Source organism: Apus apus, chromosome 2, assembly GCF_020740795.1.
Source record: "Apus apus isolate bApuApu2 chromosome 2, bApuApu2.pri.cur, whole genome shotgun sequence".
Taxonomy (NCBI): Eukaryota; Metazoa; Chordata; class Aves; order Apodiformes; family Apodidae; genus Apus; species Apus apus.
In genome coordinates, this window is record NC_067283.1 from 100,198,809 (window position 1) to 100,226,262 (window position 27,454).

A 27,454-nucleotide genomic window follows, 5' to 3' on the forward strand; every position below is an offset into this window, starting at 1 on the left:
TCTGAACATTCTGAGATTGCATTTTCATGCAGAGGATTTATAACTTTAGAATTATGCTCCTTTCACCTTTGTTAGGTGACTCAGCAGAGGTTTAGTGTGCATTGGGGATAATTTAATTATTTTTTTTCAGTTTGTAGCAGGAAAGGTCCTTCTGTGATTTTCACCACAACACCTTTGTATCCCTTCTTGAAATTATGTGTCTGTGGTCAAATTTATGTTACAAATTGAGGAAGCCTAAGCATCCGAAGCACAGAAATTCCTCAAGAGTATCAAAAATATTGTTTGGAGATGTCAATGGTTTGTCACTAATTTCATCTATTTGAAGTTAGAAGGAATGAGACAGTTTAAAACAAATTTATCTTCCATCAGATAAAAATCCCCTAAACTGGTAATAAAGAAAAAAAATAACTCTATTTAAAACTTTATGTAGGAATGTGTATTTTGTGCGGTAATAATATATATAGCTCTTGTTGAAACTTGTCAGATGAGTAAGATGTTATTTTGTGAAGAACACATTAATACATATAGTCTAGTGAAGGAGGAAGGGTCACAGATTTTTTCTGTATGTTATTAGTCTCAAGGATTAACAGGAACAAAGCTAGAAAAGTCAAAGCAAAACCTCAGAGCTGCAGGGTGACCGGAAGGTGTCTGGATCTGCATGAAGCCTGAATTTCATTGTCTGATATTTCTAGCAGCCTTACCATGGATCGTATGCACACAAGAAATCTGTTGCCCTTTCAATATAACATTAAATATCACAAGAAGCAAGTTGGCATTCCATCAATTCTTTTCAGATCTCTTCTGGTAATGGACTGAGATCCCCATGACAAGAGCAGCAGGGGAAGATCATACTCTCCAGATCTCAATCCAGATGGTTTTACAATTGTTTGAGCAGAGTTTGAAACATTCCCTGTACACAGCACTTGAGAGACACTATGCAAAACACGTATCTTCTGAGAACTTTGGGTATTGGACAGTGATTCATGTACTGAAGGAAAGTTAAATAAAAAATATCATGATAGAAAAATTAAATAGAAGTCAATTTAAACCATGTAAAGGGAAAGTAAAGAATTAATCTTGTTTTTAGAATTCAATTGCTAATCAGAAGCACGGCATTTTATATAATGAAGGAAAGACGCTTTCTCAGTTCTGTTACAAATCTTAACACTTTATGCAATGAAGTATCTTAAGCTGTAGATTTTAAGCCAACTAAAAATTATTTGTTCCCTTCTGAAAGCTGAGATCTTTAACTGTTTTGGAAGACTATCCCTGAAGTCCTTTTTGACCAAGAACCTGCCATTTGTCTGTTAGACCAAACATCTATGTTGATATAGCCTGAGATGTTGGCTGAGAAGAGCATCTTCCTTATTAGAAAAACAAGGGAGATATTAATGTGATTTATATGGATGTGTGTGTTGCTTAATATATCTAGAAATTTAACTAAGCGTTGAAGTGTAACTTACTTAGCATAGAAGAATCACACCTGAAAATTCTGGAGTAATGAATTTTCAGAGACATACAAGAAATAAGTTGCCATCTTCACTGTCCTGACAATTGATTCTATTATAATTACCACAATATAAAGTAAAATTTTCCATGTTCAAATTCCATATTTTTTGTCTTCCCTAATATGTAGAAAACAGAATTTTAAGCCCTCACATTTAAATTTCTATTTATTTATTTTTTTTACAAAGGAAGATTTTAAGTTTTAGCCTGAACATGCAACTATGTAAAATAACTCTTCAGAGTAAATGTGTGCTCAGAAATTCAAAGACTTGATAATTATTAAATCAGACTAAAATAAAATTGCCTATTGCTTACTTTTTTTATTCTATAGTTTTGCATGTAGTATATCTAAAGTTAAAAATGGCTTTTTATACTTGGAATAAGCTAGGTAGGAGAAAAAATATAAATAAATTGATAAAAGTACTTACTGTGTAAGAAGCACTGCAGTAATACTAGCTTTGAATATTAAGCATATAAGTAAACTTATTATTGGTGTTCAAATAGCGTATCTCAATCACTATAAAAAGAACAAGAAACACCTTTTAAATGGTCTTTAAACGTAGAAGTTTCAGATGGACTCTCAATGCTGCTGAGGCCTATTTTAACTGATTTTCCACTTATACATAATAACAAATAATTTATAAAATTCTGAAACTTAAGAGACATTTGAATCATAATTTGGTGAGACAGCTGGAAAGTAATTAATGGACCATGTGAAACTCAAGATTTTCCAAGAAGCTCTCATTTCTCATTAGCATAATATAGCAGTAGCACCTGAACATCCTGGGGTCTCTGAAGGAAAGAATAAATAAAGGAGAACAAAGATCTGTGAGCCATTAAATCCAGGGAAAAGGCAAAAAGCTTAGAGCTAAACTAGTCAGAATAAAACCACAATTACTCTCAACACATCTCATCAATATCTAAGGTGGTATTAACTATGATGACCATGAGCTGTTGGTAGCTCCTTAGTTTAATCCCGTACTTACACTGGCTGTAGGAACAGTTCTCATACAATTTACTATAAAAAAAATTGAAGACTGAAACAGTGCTTCATATATAGTCTAGTAAAGTAAATTATACTAGGGAGAGAAAAATAAAAAGGACTTGAGAATTTTATAAATAGCACAAGAAAATGAGTATTCAGTGTTCACTGCACCTTTAAATATAGCACTCCCTGCTAAAGCAGCTCCCATTTAGTGTTTCAGTTGGGAAGCAGCATGTTGTAATTTCTTTTTTGCTGTTGTTTTTTGTTTGTTGTTTTTTTATTATTTGTTTGTTCTCCATCTAGAATAAAAGTAAATCAGCCGGGGGGGGGGAAGGGGGGGGAAAGGTTTGCTTTATATGTAGAGCAACAAAACCATGACAAAGAGATTGATGTCTCTATTAAAGAAATAAGTGAGGGAAATAATTTCTTAGCTTTTCTAAGGCTGTGTTGCTGTTCTCTTTCTAAATACTTCACAGTATAATATTGGGTTTGAACTAAAAAAAAGGAAAAGAACTTAACCCCTTCACCGGCAGTGGAAACTTAAAACCACAAGCAGAAAATTAATCATTTAGTTTCAAAGATCATAAAGAAAATTGTAGTGTTCATGTCAATACTCAGACTCCCAACAGACTATAGCTTCAATGATCAGAACCTTTGCCTCTTTGAGACATCTCAAAGGATAAAAATGGCTTGTGGGGTTTGTTTAGGTTTCTTTTGGTAAAGAAGACCAACAAGACATCTTTTACTGGTTGTCACACACAGAGCTGCAGTATCTGTTGTAATGAACAGCTGGGGAGTTTCTGGTTATCAACAATTTTAAAGCTACTGATAAATACATAAGGAAAATATCAGTGGTGCAGTTTAGATGGTTGGTTACAGATACCCTTCTTCTTTTTATCAGTTATTCAGTTTTGCAACAGCTACTCAAGTGAAGTAATTAAAACTGACATTCACTTGCAGAAACACAGAGGAAAACTCTCCGGTGAAAACCTTCCAACATTTGCCTTTTACCACTTAAACTCCTCTAAAGCCATGGGCTTTTAACAGATTCTGAATCTGAAATGATTCTGTCAAATGAGTCAGAAAAGAAGAAGAAAAAAATACTCCTAACAAAAAGTAAACCTTGTTTCAGTTTTACAAATTAAAAAAGTGCTGGGGGCAAGTCATAGAAGAGAAGCAAATGGAAATTAATGTGCAAGTAAGCATTCATTTGTTACTGTCAAGAGTAGTCCCTCTACTCCTTAGACTGAAGGAACTTTAGAGACTGAAGGTCAGTGTGAGTGAACAAAGCTGTTCAGTGCTTGTGGTTTACAATTTGAAAACCAGTAAAACTTGTGGTCTGATTAGACTGCCTACCTGAGTAGTTTGGACAAGTCACAATGCACTATGGAACAGATTTGGGACTTAAGCATCAATACTGGTAAATTCAGGCAAGCAGAAAGCATTCAAACATATTTCTTGCTCTGCTATCTTTTTTCTATCAGTCTAAGAATGAGGAAATACAGAGCATGTAAATTTATTGCCTTTATTTGTAGAAAGCTTACATGGGTACTGTATGTTCATATAAGTGTTTCTCAAGCATTTTGTTTTGCTCATGATTTAACTGGGGTTTAGCAATAAAAGCCAAGTTTCCCCTTTAGGCTCAAGGATTCCAATAAAAAATAGTTTCAGAGATGGTAACATCTTATGGATCAGGAATTGTATTTCCAAACCAAATTTAAAATATTACAGCCCAGAGTTTCTGACATTCTGGGTTTCCTATAAATATTTGTCTGAGTTGTGGGTTTTTTTAATCAAAACTCTATAACAAAAAAGAACAAAACAAAAAAAAATAAACAAACAAAAAAACAACACAAAAAACCAGGGCACTAAATGTGCATTTAAAGGGCCTGTGTCTGTTTCTGTCTTCATGGCTTCACATCCTTCCACCTCTCCCCCTCCCACCACCTATCTGTCTTTTCCATTTTTTCCGCAAACTTCCAAAGGCTAGAATACAGCTTCCTGTGAGTATAAACATCCTTGATTATTACCAGAGTGCTGTCATGTTGTTTTATTTACTATTATATTGACACATTTATGAGTGCTGGTGACTAATACCAATTGAAAAAAATGTAAATAAATGGTGACTGCTGAATAATATAAATGTGAAGTACATGTATATCATTCACAGACATGGACTGAAATTTAGAAGAAACAGGAATCTCAGGGTAGAATGAGTAAAGGATGGCAGTCATCTTTATCAGTCTTTAGAAAAAAAATACATTCTAAACCATTCTTCCAGGAAAAGTATCCAACATAATTTTCTCTGGGAGTGGATCCAGGTTCCAGATTATTTACGAGCCATAATCAAAGGCAGTAACATTTAAAAGGAACCTGAACTGTGAATCTGCAATAAACCAGGGTAATCTGTCAACATTTTATTATCAAAGAGGACAAATAGGGATAAATAAGTAAGCTAATTTTCATGTATTAAAAGTTCTTTCCCTTGTTTTTATTAACACTAATTTCCAAAGATTGATATTGGATGGTAAATGCTCATATGACTAAACTGAACCTAATCTGAACCAGATTATTTTATTTTGCATTTTTTAGATGCAGGTAATACTAAATATCTCCACCAGATGTTCTCAATCTCTGCTACCATTGTAGTAATTCTAAAAGCCCATAAACCCATGAAAGAAATGCTGGAATTAAGTAATTTCTCTTCACTGACAATAAAACTAGAATTTTCAATTTACTTAAACCTTCTTATTTCCCCCTCTCCCCCCACCCCACAACTGAGTCTTGCAGAATATCAAACATATGTATAAACTAAAATGTAGTAACCATTCAGTGTGTGTTCCATTTGGAAATATTTAATTGTACAAATTTATGATCACAATATTTATGAAGGTGTTGAGACACCAAAGATAATTTTTTTTATAAGAAAACATGTTCACCCAAAAAACATGTTTCTGTCTGTCATGAATTATATTAACATCTGTGAATACACTGGAAACTTTGTACTCATCTTTCTCTCCATTACTATCACTACCCATCAAGTCAGGGATTATATTTTACTATGCAAAAATCAGTGTCTGATGAAAAAGTATTAGGTTCACACAGCACTAGTTGAAGTTGATGAATGCCAATGAAATTAGAATGAATTAGAAATAATACAAACAGGAGATGGTTGTTGACATTTTCACAATTAGATTTAAATTCTACATCTCAGTTGTACTTCTTGTCACCAAAATGCACGTCTGTGGTTAGGAATGTTGTAAACTGGAATAACTTCTTAATGCTTATGAAGACAGTGTGATTTTAAGCATCTTATTTTAGGAATAGTTCCTAAGATCAGTTCTCTTTGGCAACTTCTTTTGGTGACTGCAGAACAGTTATTGGAATCAAAAGCAAGAACAAAATTACAGGCTGGAGAGTAGAGCGGGGAGAAACTTGATGAAATTCAACAAGGGCAAGTGTAGAGTCTTGCATCTGGGGAAGAACAACCCCATGTACCAGTACAGGTTGGGGACTGACCTGCTGGAGAGCAGTGTAGGAGAAAGGGACCTGGGGGTCCTGGTGGACAGGAGGATGACCATGAGCCAGCAGTGTGCCCTTGTAGCCAAGAAGGCCAATGGCATCCTGGTGTGGTTAGTAGGTTAAGGGAGGTTCTCCTCCCCCTCTATTCTGCCTTGGTGAGGCTGCATCTGGAATATTGTGTCCAGTTCTGGGCCTCTCAGTTCAAGAAGGACAGGGAACTGCTGGAAAGAGTCCAGTGCAGAGCCACAAAGATGATTAAGGGAGTGTAACATCTCCCTCATGAGGAAAGGCTGAGGGAGCTGGGTCTCCTTAGCTTGGAAAAGAGGAGACTGAGGGGCAACCTCATCAATGTTTACAAATATGTGAAGGGGGAGTGTTAGGAGGATGGAGCCAGGCTTTTTTTCAGTGGTTTCCAATGATAGGACAAGGGGCAATAGGTGCAAACTGGAACAAAGGAGATTCCATGTAAACATCAGAAAAAACTTCTTTCCTGTGAGAGTGACAGAGCACTGGAACAGGCTGCCCAGAGAGGTTGTGGAGTCTCCTCTGCTGGAGACGTTCAAAACCTGCCTGGACAAGTTCCTGTGTGATGTACTCTAAGTGATCCTGCTCTGACAGGGGGGTTGGGCTAGGTGATCTTTCGAGGTCTCTTCCAACCCCTTAGATTCTCTGATTCTGTGAAAATCAGCTCTTAAGAGCAAAGCTGTAGCTAGTATTTTGCTGACAGATGAAACGAGAAACAAGGAAAAGTTTGTATTAACTGTCTTCTCATATATTTGTAGTTTTCCACTTAGAATGTCTTCGGAAACTCTCAATATCAAGGTCAGAACATAAAATGAAGAATTACTATGCCTTCTTAGCTTTGGATGCATGTGACTCCCAAAAAGGGTACACAGAGATCCTGAGGCTGTCTCCTTCTTACAGATCTCAGCTGCTTTTTTTGCTGTCACAGCAGCCACAGACAGCTTGCTTGGACAGCACGGTGAGAGATGAGTCAGACCTCTCCATGCATCAAGAAGTTTCCTCATGCCCAACACTTCTGAAGACTGAATTATGCAAATAGGGTAGTTTGTATCAGAGGAATTATCTTATTGCAACACAACACTATATAGATAACTTTTGAAGGAAAAAAATTGCTTCTACTAAAGTGTGGTGTGGGTGAAATTGCTGTCAGCAATGTATCTGCAATGTCAGGGTGTCCTTGGTCTGAGACATCAAGCCTGAATTAAAAAATGACCACTTAGTGCAGTAACATCTTGAATCAGAAATGCTTGACACTTTTTATTGAGTGGAAAGATTAGAACAGTAAAGTTCTTTCCTTAGACACCTTCTGACAATTAAGTAGGTTCCTAATTTAGACACTTCTAAAGAATATTAAAACTTGCTACATTACTCATTGTTAAAAATACAAATTAATGTAGTATATTTGCTGTCTGCCTAATATTTATTCAAATCAATTTCCCGCTGCAGCTGAGAATGCTTTTTCTAACCACGAAAGATGAATGCAGAACACTGGGGATGTAGAACAATTGGCATTGTTAAAGGTAACAGGGAGAGCTTTCATCCAAAACATTACATATCCCACAGATCCTGGTGTAGCTCCCAGTGCTGGTAGTGATAAACGGTGTGCACAATTGCTGAATGCTGAGAAACAGCCACACATAGACAAAGGAATGTAAGAGGAATTCCTTGACAGAAGGAGACAACTTTTGTTAAAAGAGCAGGTATGGCATTTATTTTCCCCTTGCTTGTCTTTCTTCCTACTATCTAAACTTTGGGACTTAATTTTGACTCAATGTATCATGCTTCAAGAAAGAACCTTGGTCACGACTGTAACAAAACCTTAATTTCCTCATGTCTAGAATGGGGTTATATAGGTATAGGTGGTGACCAAGAGCATTCTTGTAAAGGTGTCCTGCACTTTCAAGAAAGTGCTGTGCACATTTAGAAGTTAGGTTTGGTAAACAGAAGGGATCTGTAGTTCACTGTGCCTTACTCTTACTCCATCATAATAGCTGGCATAGTCCTAGTTTTCCTCCTTTTGTTTTATCTGTTGCAAATTATCTAAAGTGTCCGAAAGAGAATCTCTGCTATTTGAAAGGGTGTGTGGGTTTTCCAAACTAACCTGTCTCATATATTGAGCTGCACAAAGAACATTCACAACTAATTGAAAACATGCATACAATTCACAGATGAATGCCTCAGTCATTGTCTTTCAATTATGAATCTTGGCTCTGTTTTTTGATGTCTCGTTTCAAAACCACCTTCAAACCCTGGCTGAGAATCTCAGTAGTTTGTGTAATGTCTGGAAGATGAACAACACACTGAATTTTGGCTCTGAATTAAGTCAGATCTTAATTATAGGTAAACAAAAATATTATAGTCTACACTAACTACAGTATGACAAACATTTAATTAGAATAGGAGTAAGAGTCTAAGAAGCCCCACAGTGTGAGAGCAGGAATCTTAATGTTTGCAGTATCTGGTACTAGGCTCTGGTCTAATCACAGCAAAAACAGGAGTTCTTAAAGGAAATCATAAAGCTTTATCAATCTCTTCTAGTTTCAGAAACAAACAGTGCTGAGTGAATAATAAAGAGACCTCACTGACATTGATCCAGGAGTCATCGAGGACATTTTAAAATCACTTCATTACAGATTATAGCCAATCCACTTTATCAGTGGTGATATCCTTTAACAACCATGAAAATATACAGATTCTAAAACCTTCAAAATATGCTTGTTTTAACATTCATAGTGTTCAAGTATTTTTTTTTTTTTTAAAAAAAAAAAAAGTGTTTCTATTTATGCAATTGCCAACAACTATATGGGAATTTTCTAATGAAAACATCTTTTTCTGGAAAAAAGGTTTTGTGGAAAGCAGTATGAATACATGGAGAAATTTATTTGTCTTAGGCAGAAATGAAAAAAATAAGACATTTTATATTATAAAGTATTATATTTTAACATTTTAAAGTTTTAGTTACTTGATTGAAGTTACTTTCCCTTTGGGAGTTCACTTCACTTTAGGAAAAAAAATAATATGTAAATTTTAATTATTAATTGACCAAATAAAAAAATGTTAGAGATTACTAACTCATTAATTAAATTTATATTAAATTTTTATTTTTATTTCCATTTTCATAGAATTAAGGATTCTTCTGGTTAAGGGGAAAGGAATATTTCTATTTTAAAATGCTTTACAGACAAAAATAGAAAAGTGAATAAATTAATTTCAAGATTTTCCCCTTTTATTTACATAAACTTTATTGCTCAGTTCAACTTTAGAAGAGAAATACAGAGAATGTTACAAGTCCTGTCATGCCTCGCATGCTCATCACCATTGTTTCATTTAAAAAATATTAGTAAGGTATAAATTGTGATGTAACAGTAGACTGCACTACAAATGATTCATCTATTTTTTTCCACTGGAAACAGGAATACGAATCTTCTGTTTAATTTCTAGCAACGATTATAGGCCTCTGTGCAAAATATCATACTAGTTTTTTTTTCATAATTGACACTTTTTGCTCTTCTAACAGTTGTTGAGAGAAAGAGTCAAAAGTATTTACCCATTTGCTCATTTCCCTTCAGTAGCAGTAAAAGTGATTTGGCAAGGAAAGGTTTCAGTGTGGTGGACAGCCTGGTGCAATTATGTCTCCTGTCCTGGCCTGCTGCAAGAAGGTTCATGTTTTGAAGTGTAAAAGAAAGGATTAAAGAATCCTCTTAGTTCTTTGACACAGGAAATGATCATGAAGGCAACTGGGAGCTGAGTGTCCATGTCTGGTCTTTCTCTTTCCCTAAGGTAGAATCGCATTTCTATCCTCGTGTCATACAGAGCTTATAGCTTGGCAGAATTTTTAAAGTTTGGGATATGTTTAACTCTTCATTTCCACAATGGTGGTAAAAAGTTCATCACATTGCACCATTTAGGAAATCCAAAAAAGAAGCCCCCAAAATGGGTGAAAGCTTTATGGCCTCTATCAATCATGCAGTATTTCTGTGCAGACAGCTGTGATATAGGGAGGGCTTTTTTCATGTGTCCTTGTGGAATATGTTATGAAATTGAAGATCTCACAAAATCAGCCACAAAAAATTGTGACTCACTGTCTAACTGTTGGTTTTCCATAGCCAGTGTTACCCGTCTCATGGAAGGAAACTGAGTTGCCTTCTTCTTTGTAAAAATGGTTTTCTTCACACTATGTGCCAAGCTGTGCTAAGTCTTCAGTTGAATAAGGTGATTTACTTGCTTATGAGATATACGTTAGCCACAACTATTCTTTGGTCCCTTTCAGGGATGTAAAGAAAGACCCATACATCTCTTTATCAACAGGATGGCCCAGTTGCACCCCTGTAAAGCTGAACTGTCTAGAAGTTTTAGTACATTACACAATAATTTTACAACTGATACTTCAAGGACATTTCTTGAATTCAACAACAGTACACACAGTGGATATCACATCATAGAATCACAAGATGGTTTGGATTGGAAAAGACTGTCTAGTTCAACAACCATGCCATGGGCAGAGATACTTCCCACTAAACCAGGTTGCTCAAAGCCCCATCTAACCTGCCCTTGAGCACTTCTGGGAAGGGGGCATCCACAACCTCCCTGGGCAACCCATTCCAGTGTCTCAGCATCCTCAGTGAAGAATTTCTTCTTAATGTCTTATTTAAATCTGGCCTCTTCCAGTTTAAAGTTATTAGCCCTTGTCCTATTGCTATAAGCCCTTGTAAAAAGTCCCTCCCCAAATTTCCTGTAGGCCCCTTCAGGTACTGGAATGCTGCTATGAGGTGTCCCCAGAGCCTTCTCTTCTGCAGGCTGAACAACCCCAACTCTCTCAACCTGTCTTCATAGGAGAAGTGCTTCAGCCCTCTGACCATCTTCATAGCCCTCACTCCAACAGCTCCATGTCCTTCTTATTAGGATATTAGGAAGTACTTCCTCATGGAGATGGTGATTAGACATTGGAATGGACTTCCCAGGGAAGTGGGGGAGGCACCATTCCTGGATGTGTTCAAGGAAAGATCAGATGTGGCACTTAGTGCCATACTCTAGTCGATGTGGTGGTGTTGTTCACAGGCTGGACTTGATGGCCATAAAGGTTTTTTCCAGTCTTGGTAATTCTGTGATTCTTATGTCAGGGGCTCCAGAACTGGACACAGTACTACCTGTGGGGTCTCACAAGAGTCTTGCACTCCTCCAAGAAAAGCAAAATGTAGCCATCAGCAGTGTTTATGTCAGTCTATGTATACAAATATGAGCCCTTAATCTGTTTTCCTAACAAGAGATTGATGTGAGACATCAAAAGAAATAGAAATACTACCTTTCCAGTCTGTCAGGTCAATGATCCACAAATAAAAAAGCATTCATGCCAATAATTAGAATAGGCTGGAGTTCTGTTACTTTTGTCTTCAGTGTACTTGAAAAATGGAGCCCATTATGGAAATCTATGTATGGATTTGGCATCTTGTTTTATTTTGTCTTTTTTCTTCTTTTTGGTAATAAATCCATTTCTTTCAAAATGTTCATAAACGCAAATGCATAACTATTGTATCACTTTATTTGTAAAGGACATATTGAAGTACATAAAAAATATACAACATTTTAAATATTAAATATATTTTGAAAACTTTTGACATAAAATTATTTGAATTATTTGCTACGATCAGACTTAATATTTGCACAACATATTTTTTTTTAGTATAGTTGAGGATAACCAAATGGGATTTAACAAGGGGAAAACTCTCAGGGAAGATAAGACCATCTTTCAGTAAGTTCAACTGTGGCTGTCCTTCTGCTATGCAGTAACAGATCTGGGATCCTGAAGGTCACTTCCTAGCAGGAGAAGTCAGTAAAGGTAAGTTGGGTATTTTCTTAGTGTAATTTGTTACATCCATAAAAGTGCATGACTATATTAATACCACTGGAAGATAATAAGGAACACAGATAAATTATTGTTGGGGATTTTGATTGAAGTATTAATTAAAATTCCCTCAGAAGTAAAATTATATTTAAAACTACTCAAACGAAAACCCCTAACTTTTCAGGCCTTTGCTACAAGTCTACCAAAACATTTTCAATGCAATATTGTTCTTTTTCTATTATTCCATGGCTACATTCTAGACTGTGAGCTACAAAAGAGAAATGATGAAACCATTTATACAAGCAGAGACTATAGGCCTTGTGTGATATCTTTCCACATTTAAACAAAATAACACATTATCATCAACCTTTTATACCATAGGAACAAATACCTATACAATTTGCTATATTTGTTACCTTCTAGTAGTCAATTTGAGCTTGCTACAAAATAAAATTTCTGCACATGCTTTTCTTTGTGAGAAGAAACTTTGCATATTCCCCTTCTTGTTATGCGCCTTATTCCAGTCTTGCTGGTTCATTCTTAATTCACACAGACTGTGGAAGTAATAGATCTAACAAAAAGCACAGGAGACCCACATTATTTGGATGAAACAGAACTAAGTCTCTTTTCCAAGGAAACTATCAGATCTAGCAAAATACTAATTACTTATAAGATCTCCTTTGTTGGCTTGGGATGCATATTGTTTAGTCAATGAATAGTACTTTCATTGTGTTAGATGAAGTAATGTTTAAGGAATATTGGTTTTATTTTTCTGAACAATGAGTGCAAATGTTTGCCATTGTGTGCATAAGTTGCTCAATTTTAGCAGTATTTAACTCATAATCACACAGAGCAGTCCTATTTGAACTCATGACATTGCAAGAGAAAGGGACTGTAGTACTTTTCCCAACTTACTTGATTCTTTTAATTTTTCATTCTTGAGTCAACAACTTTTGTGTGAGCATCTCTTATTAGGCTACAAGCAAAAGAAATATAATCAATGTGGAATTTGTTTTTTTTCATAAAAATAATTAATTTCTTGTCAGAAAACACAAAAGCAAAATCACTAAGTTAAACTACGAAGTGAGATGTTGAGCCTTTGAGTATCCATCATACATATAGACAAAATGATAAGGAATAAAGCAGTTTGCAGTGATAACTATTCTTCTTGAGTTTATCCAGATTTTACCAGACAGCTGACTGAAACCCTTAGATTCTAGGATTCAAAAGTGCTCTTAGACAAATTGTCTCATCATTATCTAATTTGTCATGTGCCACTTACTTACCAAAACCAGGGAGTAGAATAGACTTGAGAATACTTATATATAACTGTTTCAGGAATGATAAAAAGAGATTCTGTTTACTTCCTCTCTCTTTTCAAGTATCAAACAAGACATTAATAACCAATACTGGTGAGAGACAGAGTCCAAACATTCATGATATTATTAGAAGAGCTGTTAAAAATACAAATACAATTTCCTGTGTATTGACAAAATTAATTTATTTGTTCTTTCTCTGTTTAAGACTCCATGTGAGATTCTTATGCTTATGTATAGAAGATGATATGACATCTATAAGAATCTCCCTGTTGCCAGCTCTTTTTCTAACTTCCCTTCAGCTTAAAGAAATGTATATAATATATCAGGAACATAATCTTATTATGAAAAGAATTTTTTATCCTTTGGCACATGTGAATCTGCCTAAAATCTGTACTGACTGTGAGGAAGGTGGGACCAGTTGTGGTGAACCACTTCTCATTTTAAGAGATACTTTGACTTCTCACTTAGCAATTAGCATTACCTTAGCATAAGAATGCCTTCAAAACAATAACATTTTATTTACAATTAACTAAGAATGATATTGAGAAACAAGGAAAATAGTTTTAAAATCTACTTGGCAGCATCTCATGACTAGTTATCAAGGCTATTTGCCATGATGCCACTGAAGTAGTGAGCCAAGCAAGGACTGGGTTGGAGTTTCAAATATTTGCTTTTCGAAAAGCATCTATGTACATCTGAGACAATCTAGAAGACTATGCCCATCTTTTTAGGTGATAATTTTGTGGAAGCCTGCATTGTAACCATAACATGAGAGCAGGACGTGTAATTATTAGTCTGTTTTTCACTAGATACTCTGAACATTGGATAAATTACCTAAAAAAGCAAGCTCAGTGATAGCTACATAGGCCTCGTAAGCAGAACAGGTAAATCTCAGATTTATCAAAACTGAACAGCTATCAAGCCCTACCATTTAGATAATGATATAAAGATAAAAGATAAAAATAAAATAATTATAATTTTAATGTATCTGTGTCACCCATATCACAGTATGTAATGTACATAACCATGAGCTACTGTGGTTATTTTCACTATACTGATGTTAATTCATAGCCTGCTTGACTCATGTTTTTTATAAAGGTAGAAAAATAGAGGAAACAGAGCAACTATGATCAGCACTTAAATAAACAGAAGAAAAATATTTGCTTCATTGAAAATTTTGCCCAAATTCTGAATAAAGGCATAGTTTACTAAAGAAAACAAAGCAAAATATTTTTATGTGGTTTTAATTTAGTGCAATTTTACTTATTTGTTATGTATTTTTTCTTTCTTCTTCACTTAGAATAAAAAATCCTGAAATGCCAGTGTATAAATTGAGTATGGATGTGTATACCTATGTCATATAAGTGAAAGAAACAAAATTTTCCACAGAGAGTATTCCTAAGTTTCCCATAATATAATTTCAGTTATATAAAAGGCAAATTTTGTTTACTAAGTTTGCTTTGACATTTGAGTTCAGTTATTGCCATGGCAGAAGACAAGCTGATAAGGTCATTTGCATCATCTAAATGGAATTTTGAGTAATGTCCTCATTCAGTGGGTCACTGAGAACAAAAAAGTGATTGTATCCCATCAAACTAGGCTTTATAATCAAGAAAATAGTACTTGGAATGTATCGTTAGTCTGTGCAGATAAAAAGTATGATTTCCTAATATTCAGATAAGGAATATGGACTTTGAAAATTGAAAAGGATATTTAAGAGGGAAAAAACCCCAAAACAGAACACAACAAAAAAGAGGATCAAAACATCTCTCAAGTGAATCCATGTTTACAGCAGAACTTACTCATGTTAGACTGATAAGAGATCACATTTAAATATTCTGTGATAAAACCAATTAAAAAATATTGTCAGTAATACATAATTTCATTTCTAACCATTATAGTTGATTTAATGTGATGGAGACAGTGCACTGGGTACATTAGATATATTTGAAAAAATTTCGAAAATGCCACAAATACAAAACTAAAACAAAACATGTTGCAACAAAAATAATCCCCAAGGCCCCAGATTTTACACAAACTCTGAGCAATTTTTTTTTCTTTATCTAATTTAGTCAATCTTATAAGTCTTACAGCAATGAATATTCCACATAGGAAATATCTTACAAAGTCAATGACATACCTCAGCAGATATGAACTATTGTTTCTATAGTGGATTCTATATAGATGTTTATATTTCAGGAGGAACAGTAAAGCTCACTATCCAAACCAACTTTAAACAAACTTGTACAGATATATTTAAGTTTGGCTGCCTGAAGCACTGACATTTAATCAGCCCCAAATGGCTCAAGTTAGTTTGAACTATGAAATGCACTTTCATTTAAACTGTATACCAGCACTGGATATGTGTTCTGTTGCATATTAAGTTAGCCTTTGTCAGCAGAACATTGCAGGGATTTAAACACGTTAACAAATTACCTTCAGTCTGAACACCAACTTGATTTGAATCTCCTGAGTTATAAAATTCAGAATGATCAAAAAAGAAAGGAGAGTGACAGTCTAGGTTAGACTCTTTCGGAATTGTAATGTCCTCACTTTCAGTACAAGTGGAAAGAGTTTTAAGAAAATGGAGAATGTCTTTTTATTGAATAGAATATTAAGTAATTCTGAGAATAATGTTGTTTTTGACCTCTACTCTATGAAGAAGATATATTCACATATGTCTGTGTATCTTGCCTTAGGCCAGTGTCAAAGAAGAGGGAGTTCAATCCTGCAAGATACCAAGTACTCTGGCCATGATCAAGCAGAACACTCAGCTACAAGATTGAAGTACATGGATCATGACACTAAATTCAATGGGAGTATTCTTAAAGATAAGCTAACATTAAACACTTTGCTTGATCTCAGCCACAGTACTCAGCAAAGCATGACTTCAAATCCAACCTGAAAGGAGTATTTTTCTCTGTATGTGTCCAGAGAGAGCTCACAAATTACAAAGTTCTATTCAGAAAAGACACTTCACGTGATAACCACACTGAATAGGTTCAGAAGGGTGGCATGATTTATAAATCTTGGGATGTTTGTTTTCAGACAAACAGAAAATGCTGTTTGACTTTCCCATGTTCGGATATTCATTTGTTCATTTAACATAATGACTGAGTCTGGACAAGGATTTAAATAGAGCAGAAATAAAAAAGATGAAAGACTGAAGACACAGGCAAACAGTTCCTTATTTTCCTTTGCCAAATACGTCTCTGGATTTTAGCTGTGGTATCTGTTACTTTTGCAATTGAAAAGAACAAGAAGCCTCTAAGTTTAAGAGTGTATGAATACCCTTACTGATCATGTCAATTGAAATCAGACAATACAGTCCATATAATTAGACATAAGTGACATTCTTCTGAGACTGTTGCTGTTCCAGCTGAAAACAACAGAAAAGTGAATTTAGGAGACAATATTTCAAAAAGCAAAAGCAAGACAGTACTTTTTAGCATTATATATTAAGATTACTATGTTGATTGCTATGCAAGTTTTGAACTTCCTTTGGCTCCCTGTGCAGAGAGGACCTGGCTAGAACACTGGAGCCTCCTGAAGGAAGACGGAGGAAAAATACTTGTCTTTCAAAAAGGGAAATAGGAAAGAATGAATCATGTATAGCTTTCTCAAAGGCTTGAATCTTATTTAAAAAATAGTATGCACTATGCACAGTAAGGCTCCATATTTCAAGGGAAATAATTAAAGACAACATCACATGAGACACTTTTGAAATACAAAGTGCTCAAGCAGCTCAGAATGTGCATTTACCCTCCTCTGCCCTTAGGTCTATCTAATTCCCACAATTCAGCTTCTCCCCTTTTCATCATATCCACCCATCTTTTCCTTGCTGAAAAACAACTGTATCCCAGAAATCTCTTGAACTAATTTCTACTCTTTCCTTTATCCTCATTTCCTCAAACCTTGTTCTATTGCTTTATTATCTTTTATATGATCCTTGCTCCCATTTCCTATTTACTTCTAGATCCTTAATGCTATAATGTGTTCATCAGATTTAAAATCTGTCACCAACATGTATTAGCTCATTTCATAAACTGCAAAGCTTTATTTTATTCACTTTTTTCAAATCTGAAATTTTTTTGTAGTCAGGCAAGTAATTTTTATTTTCATAAAATATTTGTAACAAAGTTTTAAAGCAGGAACTCAGTTATCTTCACACAGATCTACATTTCTAACTGCATAATCAAGTCAGTTACAGCCATAGACAGTGAACTGCCTGATATCCAGTTCCCAAAGATTTTTATTCTTCAACACACAAAGCAAACAGAAAAGAGGCTACTAGTTGTATGCAATACATGAATTAATCACATAGTCTTTTGTAAAGCATTAGCAGAATAAACTGCATTATACATTTTCTAGCATTTAAAAACAAAACAAAACATTTTTTTTCTACTGAAAATTCCACTTGGCTCCTATATGTGGAAAGATTTTAATCCCTAGCTCATCAGTCTCTGACTAACTGAGCTCAAGAGATACTTATACTTTTCAAAGTTCAGTATGTGTTCCATAAAATGTAAAATGGCTGCAACAATTGTAGAATTTCATTTCCTGGGAGGCGAGTTTCAATGGGGAAATTAATCATCAGAACTAGCATTGTTTGGGAACTTCATCAAAGAGACTGAGAATTAAATGGATTTGAAAACACAATTTTCTTCTTGGGTTAGACTTAGATCTAGATTAAGGCATCTCAGTGAATTTCTCTACTGATTTTTTATTGCTGCAATGACTTGCTGAAGCACACAACAGCTGGTACAGTTTAGGATGATCTGAAGTTAGTTCTTTATCCAAGCTCTTGGTTTGTTTTCAGTGATGTTAACTTGTTTTCAAATTTAAGTAAACTCCTTTGTGAATTCACCGCAGTGTTCACAATAGCAGCCCACAACAACTGAGTTCATGATTTTGAACCCCAAGTATCACATGGGCCAGCTAGCTCAGACTGAAGGTACTCATTAACTGTTTGTTTGTTTGTTCTTGCTTTTGGTTTTGTTTTTTTGTGAGAAGCGTCCAGCTGTGAATATGCATGAAGTTAAGATCAAAAGCAAAGTTAAAGCCAAGTTCACACTTCAGTAGAAGAATAGGCACTCTATTTTTTTCTGTTTATCTTTTAGTAACAAGGGAAATGAACAAAGCAAATCTCACGCAGATAATGAAGCACGTTTAGGCACAGAAAAGTAAACTTCATCGATTTTATTGATATATGTTTGCTACAAGCTTCTTTATGTGTGAGTCTCGTTGAGTTAGATATTTCTCACTGCAGTGTAGTTGCTCTAACCCCAATAGCAGAACTAAAGGAGAGCTTACTTCAGCAGAAGATGCAAATGTGTTTATAAAAGCAAGAGTAAAGTTATAGACCTTTACAATTAATTTATCACTGTTTGTAGTTTCCAGTTCATGGCAAATGAAATAATAATAAATACATAGCAAAAGAAAGTGAATCTGCATTTAGAGCATTTTAATAAATGTTTAAAAGAAGATCAGCACAGATAATTTGGCTCTGGTTAACACTTTTTTTATCTTCCATCTGTCTGTCTTTGATGGATGTTGTTCATGCTCTTTAGTTTACAGTAACTAGCAGGTTTTTAATTTTTCTATCTTCCTTTTCTCTAGTGCCAGGCTATGATGGATGATGTGACTAAAAGATTAATCAGTAAATTCTAAATCCTGAATACAAAATAAATTAGTAATAGAAGATGTATATTTGCATTCTCCTTTGACAATGTTGCAATTGCATCTGCTGCTCTCTCAATTTTCTCTTTTACTTGTTTAAGCTTGATAATACTAGCTCAGCATAGGGATATCTTACATTCTTTAAAGTACATGAGTGTACAGCATTGTCTTACTATACTTTGTGTCATTATTTCAGATGTTACGTTTGGATTTTTTACTGTCTGTATTCGTGCCTGATGCAGTTAAATAACTACTTGGAATCCTTCTGGGGCCCTCTGTCCTTCATGTAGAGAAAAGCCAAAGTTCCCTCACTGTCAAAATAAACAGCAAAAACAGCATTATGGGAGCTCAGTACTTTTTGATATTTTTTTTCCATTGTAAAGGTATTTTGTCTTCTATAAAATTTCTACTTAAGAAATTATTTTCCTGGTTAGGTATGTTTGCGTGGGACCTCTCCTAGGCACAAACACACACACATACATGCAAAGATTGTGATGCTTTCCTGAAGGAACAAATAAATGATCAGAAACTTGAAACTTGATACTTATGGAAGTCAGGCAGGAATAAAATAAATGGATGCAACTAAAAAAAACCAAACCAACCAAACAAACAAAAAAAAAAACAAACAAGCAAACAACAACAACAAAACAACAAAAGAAACCCCAAACAATAAAAAAAAACCCTACCAAGATATAAATTAATAGTGAGAAGAAAGCTGGATGAATTAAAAATATTCCTTCTTACATATACCATATTTTCAGTAATAATATGTCAGCATTGCAGTTATTAAGTCTTGCTGAAAAGCTACTTTAATTTCAATCTCAGTAGAGGCTCAGAATGTCTCCAAATGAAAGTGCATTTTTATGGTGTGAAGGGTACCTTCTGCAGTCCTTTTTACAGTTGGGTTCAAAGGTAAGACAAACCAGGCTAAAAAGAGATGGCAAGTCATCCTTATTCTGTAATCAATTTCTTGCCACTAGATTAGATTTTTTTGTTACTTAATCTAGACTTTTTAATTGAAAGGGTGACAGATTTTCTCCCAGAATTCTTTTATCAATGTTAAGGTTTTACATTGTTGCTTAGTATTGTAGCATGTGAGCATAGATAACATCTGTGGAGTTGTAATATTTTTTAAAAAGGTTCTTAGTCTTAAAATACTTAAAGAGACAGAGTTCAACAACACATTGATGATAGGATTGCAGTGTTTAGATTGTCAGTATGAAAAACAAAACTGATTTGTCAGTATGAAAAACAAAACTGATTTCTAGCATAACGTTTCCTCTTTTCCTAGTGGATTTTGTGATAAGTAAGAAAATATTGATGTTCTTTTAAATAAAGCATATTCAGCTGCAAAATTTTTTACTTTGAATGAACTGGAATGAGAATTTCCAGGAGGGAATGTTTTCAAACATTTAATTTCATGCAAGAGGATGAAGCACCCAGTAATCATAACTTCAGCTCAACCTCTGCTCCCCCAGCAAACAAAACCCATATGGCAGTACAGTTTGCAATGTCAGATACAGAATCTGAATTTCCATTAATTTTCTTTTTAGCTGTTGTATCATTGAATATTTCAATAAGGGTGGAAGATCCTGTCAGAAAAGAGAAGTTGAAATAAATCTTTTTTTTGGATCATGGTTGTATTCTCAGGCAATGGTGATGGCTTTGGGAATAAGTATGCTCTCAAAGGGATTATTATGATCTCTATCTCAGTAGCAATACAACTTTTGTGGGGCTAGAACTTGAATAGTGAAAATCTGTAAGACATAGCATGGCAGAAAGACATTACTGAGAAAATAAGACGACATGAGTAAAATATACAAATGCACAGAGAAAGCTTTGTAAAGAAAAGGAAAATTACTGATTTCATGGACTTCAGAAGTTATGGTCTTGAGTTACAGAGGAAGTAGAATGCTACTCTGGCTTGATTATAGACCAGACATGACAAGAGAGAGTACAAGTACAAAAGATGTTTGATTGTAGAGAACCCTTGAAATGCAGAAGATATGTAAGAGCATGCTCCCAGAAGTATCCTAGAACACTTCAGAGCAATGAGACTACTAAGGTAGGGAGGAGCGTTTTGTTGTTTATTGGGTTTGTCTGATATTTCTCATGTAGTCTGACAGTGATTCACTTTCAAGTAGGAGCAATGTACCCATATGTATAATAATAATACCTGCTACCAATTCTTGAAATCTTTAAATGTAAAGCTTAAAGAATTTCATCTTCAACCAGAGCTGCTGGAGATGCCTGGGGAAGACATACCTTACTTCCAGACCTAGTCAATCTTAGCACTTCGATGCCAAAGGATCAACACAGTCACTGGGAGAAGTCCGTATCTTATGTATCTCAGGCAGGGATACAGAGTATTCATATACAGCACCAGAAAACTCATCATTTACGAGATTCAAAATCTATAAAATCTCTCACAGCAGCCCTGCAGTTTTGAAGTAGTTTTCCTTCATGAAGTGAGTTTATCACATTCACAGATAAGAATTTAGCTTGTTTTGAACAAAATTTTCAGATATAATGCATTCAAATAAAATTTATGTTCCATTTGTAAATATAATTGAAACATACAAAGCATTTTGTCATCATATGTATCATACAGGTATAAAAAGGAACACCTACAAGTATTTTTCCATTTTCACTTTCTTTGGAATCTAATCTTTTTCCTTCTGAGATACACCACAGGCATGATTCTACAAACTTAAGAAGTGTTTCTCAGTCCACAATGTAAATTAGCACAGTTTTTACCTTCCACTCTGTATGTTCATCACTGAGCCCACCTGATAGTGTTAAATATGAATGAGGAAACTGGGACATTGTAGCTGAAAACACATTTAGATACTTCAGTTTCAGTGGAAGATAACCATCATTCCAAGTAATATTTGAAAAAAAAAAAAATACAGCTTACTTGTATTTATTACACACTGGGACACAGTTCATTGCTAACTTACTCATTTTTACAGATTTAGTCAAATAAATTGTATTGAGAAGAAAATAATATCTATGAAATATTGTTATAAAAATGATAACCTTACCTGCTAAAAACGTTACTAACTGAGAAATCTGAAGTTGTCCTTTAAAGAGAAAGTTGTCATAACTGTGGGTTTTCCAGGTTCATTGGAATAGATCAAAAGACATTTTAAACAAAACCAAACTAAGTCCACCCAAAGCAAACAAACCCCCAACAATACAAAGCTTTGAAGAAAAGCTTTATTAGGGTCCCTTTGGATCTTGAAATGATTTGCATTGTCCTCTTTTTAAGCATTTCAAATGTTCACTTTACCAAAGATCATATAAAACATACATTGTGCTCTCCTGCCCCATTCCTGGTACATGAAATTCGAACAGGTAAATTAAGTTGTAAATTATCATGATGGAAAAAGATTATCTTTTTACTTTAAAGGTCTGAACCCACTACACATAACAAATGGCTGGCTGGATCCCAAAAATATCCATGGGAAGCTTCTCTCAGCCATCACTCCAGCTGGGCAGTGCACAGCTCCCAGATCTAAGGAGCGATGAAAGAAGGGCCACGGAAAACATGAAAGAGGAAGCTTCTATCAGGTATCACATTTTAATACCAAGTGCCTGAGTCCTTGGCTAGTGGTTTAATAGCTGGGAAATCTCACTTTTCAAGTTACTTCTTGGCTGTGAGGAAAGTGAGTTTCTTTCGGTAACATTTCCTGGCCAGGTCTGAGAAATGAGACCTGTGTGATTCACCACTGCACCCATGTATGTGTGTTAGGTGAGAGCTAAACTTTAGGACTGTTCTTCATGGCACCCAGGAGCTTTGCTGTTTTAACCTAAAAACCAAAGGCTAAACCTCAGTTAGAAGTAGTATGCTCTTGAACATGCAAAACAGATTACTCCATTTTGAGGAAGCTACCATATTTTTATCCCTTTTGGCAAATGCATAGTATGTTGTTACTTAGGGTCTGAGAATTATGATTTTTCATACTGAGGTTTTAAATCCTGAGTGTTTAAAGACACTGGAAATCTGGCAGTTGCAGGCAAGAGAAAGATGCATATAAATATTGGATTTAGTCAAGAAGGCTTGTGTTCTGGATGTCAATGAAGGGCACAAGGGGAAAAGGACAGAGTGGAACAGGGAGCTCACATGAATTACTTCAAGCTTCTGGGTGAGCTCAGGGCAGACCCTGTGCCTATGAAATCATTTTCTATTGTTAGCCTGCACAAAATGTTTGGCTGTGAGCCCAAAGAGAAACTAGGCTGGTTTTGTGCCAGACTACTGTTATGGGGACTGTGTACAACTGCTCCTCAGCACATAGAGAACAAAGAATTAAATATTATTTTTGCTGTCTCCATGAAAGCCAACATAATAACCATTATGGCAATTTTGTACATCAATTCAGTAGAAAAATCTCAAGGTGTGTTTCTCATGAACCAGGGGAGGGAAACCTTGACTGTGTCCTAAGGGTGAGAGAAGAATTATTCCTGTCCTTGGAAAGGTGACCTGCACCTGATCATCTGAGCTGAGATTTTCTGTCTTGGCTTCTACAAGCCCCTACATTTACCTGCACAATAATCCTGCCTTTCTACCCTAAAGAAAAAGAAAATATTTTCTGTACGTGGAGGCACAAAGCTTTTGTTTCTCTGAGAGAAGCAATGCACTGTGAGCATACAATGGGGAGAAATAAATAAGTAAGTAAATAAATAAATTTAGTAATAAACTATGAGAGTAACTATACACCTGAAAATATCTTATAATCCTATGACTCAATAAGCTCTGCAGTGCAGTGTTCTAGTAAGAATGAGCAAGAGATTAAAGAGAGTTAATTCAAAACAATTGTATTTTGATGAATTAAATGCATTCCTTTCAATACCTACATTTCAGTCTCAGCATCTGAGTGTGATTCATCTGTTGAGTTCTGTTTCCACTTTATTTGTTGGAATAACTGCCGAGGTTGGGAACCTTAATTTTGAATATTGATGGACAGGCCATTTTGGTTTAAGACCGTGTTGTTTTCTACTCACTGTCTTCAGATCTGAAGGAGCAAGGCTATAAAAATACAGAGTAGGAAACACATTTTAGAGGTCTTCTTATTGAGCTTTGGAGAAAAGAGTGTTATGATATCAATCATGTCAGAATTCATTCCTCTGCTCTGATGAGACCAGTTTAAAACTAATTATAGAGCATTTAAAAGATACCTTTTTAAAGGGGAATAGTTGGGAGAAGGTCTACATCAAAGAACTTAATAAAGTGTTGTCTTGGTTGACAGGCATTTTGAGCAGCAAATTGTGCTATCAACCTTGAATATGATTTGCATTCTGACAGCATGTTCAGGAAGTGGTAGGTTGCTTTGTAGCAAAAGTAAAATGAATATCATTTTGAATGTGGACTAAATACACAAAACAAATATCCTAAAACATAATTTGCCTAAGGAAGTTGTCATTGCCAAAAGTCATGAAATTATTTATAGAAAGGGGGACCCTAGATAGTTTTGCTCCTCTCCTTGACGCTCACTGACATTAATTATTTTCAATAATCTGTATATTCTAATGAAGGAATAAAGTTGAGGAATATTGACTCTGAAATAAATAGTTCTATTAAGTGAACATCTGTAGGTAAAAATATGCTCTGTGGAATACAACTCTCTTAAAGCTCTATACATGCCTGTGCTGACACTGATCCTCAACTAAGGTTACATGAATACTTCCAAAGAGGTGAGATAGATGTATGTTAATAAATGAATATAGCATATTCACCATCTTAAGATGTTTTTTCTTAGATTGAGCTGACCATTAGAGGACATGGCAATTCCTTTTAGATGTCATCTGAAATAAAGAGTTTTGGTTATTATAAACAGGTTATTGTACAGCTTGTAATAAAAAAAGTGTAAACTACTAAACTTGGTAACTATTTTACCTAGTTGAAGTCATAAAACCCTTTTAAAATCCATTAATCCACCAGTGCTTGCCAATTTCTGAATAAACAATATTCACAGACTTGTTGAGAATTCAGGTGGTTCATCATACTAATCCTATTTGTTGGAAATGGCCAAATGCAGACATATATCAGCTTGTTAATTACTCCTAGTGGGATGACCCTTTGCATCCAATGAATAGATAAACAGATGATATCTGGGCAAATTCAGTTTTATTCTCTTAATTTGAAGGTGTATGCTCACCCTGACTTATTCTGCAAGGTAAACATTAAATTGTAATTAATGGTGGAAGTCTTGGTTTATCTTTACCACTGTCTTTTCTGAGAAAAGAAATCTTACTGTTTCTGTTAACTAGGTCTCACATATCAGCTCTGGAAATTTTATGGATTAGTGCTTAAAATAATAATATAAAGTGGATGGATTTACAGTATAATTGCACCAAATCAGCTTGCATTCCTCTTTCTAAAGACTGTGCCCAGTCGGAAAAAAAATAATAATAGTAAAAACAAACAAACAAACAAACCAAAACAAACAAACAAAACTGAACAAAACGCTAATTACTGTGATTCAACTTCCAGGTTTTGCAAGCAGTAATCTCTTCATAATGAGGTCTTCATTTTAAAGGAGAGTTTGAACTCTTCTGGATAGCCAGTAATGAAAGATTGTTTTTTTTCTAACAATCTAGATGATGGGGAAGCATTTACCAACCTCCCAACAGCTTTTTAAAATGCTGTTGATCTGTTTGATGACTGATGTCCTTCAGTATCAAGGGTTGTGCTGAGAAAACAGCATCATGTCTGCTTGCAGATGATGTAATGAAAAAAAAAAATAAAAATTGGCAGATAAGAGCTAATACACAGCAGGGTGAAAACCCTTTGCTCCATGCCCCTATGAACTAAGTCAGTAGTATATGTTATTTTCATGAGATCACAATTCTGGAAAATTAAAAATTACAATTCAGGACATAAAAGAAAAAAAAATGCTAATATTGGTAGAGTTAGGACAGTTACTTCATCATTAGTGCTGGTTTAATTTTACAGTCTCATTGGAACTCAGCTATTAGATACTTCAATCCTGCTCAACACTGAGTGTAGTTCTTCCATATCAAAGCATGAACAAAATCTAGTCAGGAGCCCTCTATAAGTGTATGGGGTAGTCAGTCAAACAGTCTGCAGTTTGAAACAGTGCAATGAAACTGAAGTGCATGTAACTCAGCACTAGAAGTGAAAGACATCATCTGCTGGCCATCAGCCTAATAGCAAGGTGTTGGAGACGTGTCAGGATAAGCTCTCAGTTTGAAGGCGTGATTTATGCCTGAAGAGGATATGTGTGCAAATATTGAGTTAATAGAGGGCAGCATAATATAAGAGACATTAAGAAGATATGTGGTATTGCACGCACAATTCTGCTTAACATAATCAAGAACTATATTTTTCTACTTAAATGAAAGATCACAGCAAGGCATATTTTGTAAAAAACCTTATACAATCAAAATGAAAACTGAATTCTCAGAGAGGAAACATTTTAACAATAAAAGCTGTAAAAGCCTCCTGAAAGTGAGATTCGATCCAATTTGCCACAATAAATTGTCCTACTGTTCAACAGAGTCCCACTAACAAGTATAAATTACATGTGTAAGACCCAGTTTTTGCCTGCAGCTAATGCACCTAGAAGATATATTAACTGTGCAGGTCTTCTGCTCTCAGGCAGTAGAAAGAAGTTGGTTCTATTTAACTGTAGGACGAAATGGAAGATATGAACACTAAAGCTTAAATTTGGCAAATGTTTTTTTAAAAAATATTGTTATCAGTCATTGACTTAATGTTCCAAATAGTCTAAATATGCTACATCCTTTTCTGTAAGTAAAGTATGGATTATTATTTACTGGAATACAGAATAAAAGTCAATTACATTAGCCACAGATATTATAATGCTGGACGGGTGAGAGAAGGCACACTATGTATTCTGCAGCATGCTTCCTTGGAGCTCTTAGTGCTTCATGCTGTAACAGGCTGAAAATGAAGTACAAACTCATCAGTGTAATTATTTTTTCTCTTTCTTCTGTGGAGGCTGTGCTGAAAGATGGACATCTTCAACTTAATCACTGGTTACATTTGTTGCCATATGAATCTGTAAAACGAGTGTAGCAAATCTATTGCTACACTGAATCATCAGGAGCCCCAGTTCGTGTTCTCAAATTTGTAGCTCTGCTGTACGAAAAACAGAAAACTCACTTTCCCCTGCTGGTGGTTTGAATTGCTCTAATTTGTTCTGGTAATGATGCCAGATGTCACAGTATAAAGGAAGCCTAACCCGGCAAAAAAAGATTGCCATTCTGACCTTCTATTGAATTCTAGAGCTCTTGCCCTTTTTCCTCTTCTGAACAAACCCAGCACTCACAAACACACTGAATGAAGTGGAAAAAGCAGCTTGACTCTTGTGAAAGAAGTTACAAGAAGAGCTGAGATGGCCACTTGCCACTTTTCCTGCCAGGGTGACACCTGCCACCATTAGCTGAGATGCTTTTTGTAGGGGGAGGAAATGGACCTTCATCCCAGCAGTGTTGGCCCTCTCCCCCCATTCTTGGGTCTTTATTGATTTGTTGTTGTTGTTGTTTTGATTTGTTTGTTTGGGGTTTTTTGTGGTTTTGTTTGGGGTTTTT

At 35.1% G+C, this 27,454-nt stretch overlaps 1 protein-coding gene across 10 annotated transcripts in view; it reads left to right on the plus strand.

The window, feature by feature from the left end:
* The first annotated feature begins 7,627 nt into the window (after positions 1–7,627).
* Positions 7,628–27,454, plus strand: part of LOC127380863 (cadherin-19-like) — a 108,681-nt gene continuing 88,854 nt past the window's right edge. For 5 of the 10 annotated variants that reach the window (XM_051610399.1, XM_051610407.1, XM_051610408.1 and 2 more), the window contains exons 1-2: positions 7,628–7,737; positions 11,718–11,873. The gene's annotated coding sequence lies outside the window, so the exon portion shown is untranslated. Of the gene's footprint in view, positions 7,738–10,218; positions 10,250–11,717; positions 11,874–22,289; positions 22,451–27,454 lie in introns of those variants that run through there. The other 5 variants (XM_051610400.1, XM_051610401.1, XM_051610402.1 and 2 more) reach the window with 5 other exon arrangements.